This window comes from Myotis lucifugus, unplaced genomic scaffold (genome assembly GCF_000147115.1).
Source record: "Myotis lucifugus unplaced genomic scaffold, Myoluc2.0 scaffold_417, whole genome shotgun sequence".
In the NCBI taxonomy this organism is placed as follows: domain Eukaryota; kingdom Metazoa; phylum Chordata; class Mammalia; order Chiroptera; family Vespertilionidae; genus Myotis; species Myotis lucifugus.
The window spans coordinates 16,234-19,513 of NW_005871465.1; the positions used below are offsets into that span (position 1 = coordinate 16,234).

At 44.4% G+C, this 3,280-nt stretch overlaps 1 pseudogene; it reads left to right on the plus strand.

Annotated features, from left to right (window-relative positions):
- The first annotated feature begins 133 nt into the window (after window positions 1-133).
- On the plus strand, window positions 134-1,155 carry LOC102421723 (annotated as a pseudogene).
- Window positions 1,156-3,280: the final 2,125 nt, after the last annotated feature.

The window sequence follows — 3,280 nt, forward strand, 5'->3', positions numbered from 1 at the left end:
TCCCTTTGTCAGAGCCTTTCCAAAGACGCTCTATTGATCTGGGGATGGGGCAAGAGGTGTCTTAGTATGATATCCTGGCAGGAGGCTGTAGGCTTTGAGCACAGCATATTCAGAATAACTTAAAGCCCGTGCCATGGGAGGTACTGGGACAGCACAGACCCTTACGTTAGCAAGAGCAGCTTGCAGACACAGATAATTGGAGCTTATCATTCCTTATTATTCAAGCAAGCATGTTTACAGAAGCCAGGAATAGCAGAGTTAATTAACAGAACAAAGGACCATCTATGTTTAGTGAAAATTTTTAAAAGGCAATTCTAACAAGATGGGGTGCCTATGGTTCAAAAGCAGCAAAATTCATCATACATGCCTCTCCTAGAGAATTTAATGAGGTGTTTGATGATGTCCGGTTGCTGCTTAATAATGGTAATCTTCTCAGGGAAGGAGCAGCCCAAGCATTTGCACAATATAACTCGGACCAGTTACTCCAGTAAAAACTGACGGTGATGAAGATCAGGTATCGATAACAAAACATGGCGACTTGAGAAATGGAAAGTTTTTGGATCCAAAAAAACAGAATCTGTTTCAAATTTGATCACTTAAGAAAGGAAGCGACTGATCCAGGACCGTATGAAGCAGAGAACGCAATTGAATCATGGAGAACTTGAGTAGAAACGGCTCTGCAAGCTTACGTAAAAGAACATTATCCGCATGGGGTCTGTATGTATGTGGTGAAAAACATATGGACAGCAAACCATTATTGCATGCACAGAGAGCCATCAGTTCCAAGCAAAAAACTTTTGGAATGGTCATTGGAGGTCAGAGTGGAAGTTTACAATCACTCCTTCAACCACTCAAGTGGTTGGCATCTTGAAATTTCAGGTTCATTATTATGAAGATGGTAATGTTCAGCTAGTGAGTCATAAAGATATACACGATTCCTTAACAGTGTCTAATGAGGTGCAAACAGCAAAAGAATTTATAAAGATTGTAGAAGCTTCAGAAAATGAATACCAGACTGCCATCAGTGAGAATTTTCAGACAATGTCGGACACTACTGTCAAAGCCTTATGTCGACAGCTGCCAGTTACACGCACTAAGATTGATTGGAACAAGGCCCTCAGCTGCAAGCTTGGCAAAGAGATGCAGAACGCATAAGATGAACATTGCGTGATCGGATCATTTTAGCGGCTTTGTGTTTTTATTTATTTATTAAAATACATTTTATTGATTTCAAACAGGAAGGGAGTGGGAGAGTGAGAAACATCAATGATGAGAGAGAATCATTGATAAGCTGCCTCCTGCATGCCCCCTACTGAGCATCCAGCAACCTGGGCATGTGCCACTTGCTGGAATCGAACCCGGGACCCTTCAGTCCACAGGCTGACACTCTATCCACTGAGCCAAACCAGCCAGGGTTCTTTGTGTTTTTAAAAACATTATTGCAAAATTATCAAACTATTAAGCCACCTAGTCAGGTGGGCTATTGACATTTAAAGATCACTGTAATTAGTTTGGTTAGAGCATGAAGCTTAGCTAATCCGCCATTATTTTTCATTTCTTTTGTTCAAAGAGGATTGAAAATCAGTTTAGTTTAAATGTCTTTCACTTTCTGTTATGCCTTTCTCACAATGAAGAGATGATTCCTCTAGTTTAATGTTAAAAAGTTTATCAAAAATATTTTACTTACCATAAACCTAAAATTATTGTCTTTTGGTTTATGAAGTGTGTAACTTCTGATATTTGCCCAGTTCTTTTTAATGGGGTAAGTCCTGGGCTTTCCAGTTTAAGGTGTTAGATGGATTAACTGTAGATGCTGCTAAAGAAATTGTCTGCCTTTTCCCCTTACCTCCTCCAAATATGTAAGATTGAGATGAGAGGGAAAACATTTTCTATACCAATTGTGTTTAAAGCTTTCAAGCAAGTTATTTAGCTAGTTTAGTGTTTAACAAACCTTTTTTTAAAGCAATGCCAAGGGCTAATGCTATTTTGAGATTCTAAAATTAAATGAAAAACTTATTTCAGAAATACATTTAATGCTTTCTTTCTTGTGTCATGCAAATTAGCTTGAGTTAATTTTATCATGAAGCCACAAATCTATATATATAAAAGCCAGAGTGACCGAGCAACAAAGTGACTGAACAGTCTACTGGTCGCTATGATGCACATTGACCACTAGGGGGCAAGCGCTCAATGCAGGAGCTGCCCCCTGGTGGTCAGTGTGCTTCCACAGCAGCAGCGGCCGCAGGCACAGTGGGGCTGGGATGAGCAGAGCGGCACTGGCTCCTCCCCAGCTGCCTGCAGCTTCCGACACTACTACATCCCTCAGGGGATGTTGGACTGATGGTTTCAGCCCGGTCCCGGATTGCGAGAGGGTGCAGGCCAGGCTAAGGGACCTCACTGGTGCACAAATCCATGTACCAGGTCTCTAGTGTATTATAACAAGGCAAACTGTAATCTATATATATAAAGAGCCAGGGGCCATCGCAACCGAATGAATGACTGAACAGACGACCAAACAGGCTGAGTGGGGCGACCAGGCCAGCAGGGGGGTTAGTGAGGGACCACCAAATGACTGAAGAGCAGGCTGTGTGGGGTGACAAGGCTGGTAGAGGGGGGCAGTGAGGGGCGACCAAGCCAGGAGGGGGGGCAGTTGGGGGCAACCAGGCAGCAGTGGGGGCAGTGAGGGGAGACCAGGCTGGCAGGGGGGACATTGGGGGTGACCAGGGGTGATCAGGCTGGCGGGGAGCCAGTAGGGGCGATCAGGCAGGCAGGCAGGTGGGCAGTTAAGAGCCAGCGATCACAGATTGTGTGAAGGATGTCTGACTGCCGGTTTAGGCCCGATCCTCAGGATCAAGCCTAAACCAGCAGTCAGACATCCCCTGAGGGGTCCCGGATTGGAGAAGGTGCAGGCTGGCTGAGGGGATCCCCCCCCCCCCCCCGACTCCGTTTAAAGAGAGTACCATCGGTTAAAGAAAATACTGAATGTCCTCTCCTCATGACGTGTATCACTGGTCGTTCGCCCTGTCCCCGGAGCATGACTATGGACTTGTGCTTCCCCACTAGACACTATGTGGCTCTTCGTCTAACAGTACCAAAGATGGGATTGAGTGATACTCTCTGCGCCACGTCTCTCTCTCAACAGGATCGTAAAACATTCATGTCTGTCCTGAGTTTAGAAATGATGGACATTTTACAAATTTTGCCTTGGGAAACACTTTAAACGTTGTTATCTCTGCAGATCTTGTCTGAAAGTTGAATATATTCGGATTTACGGTACTAA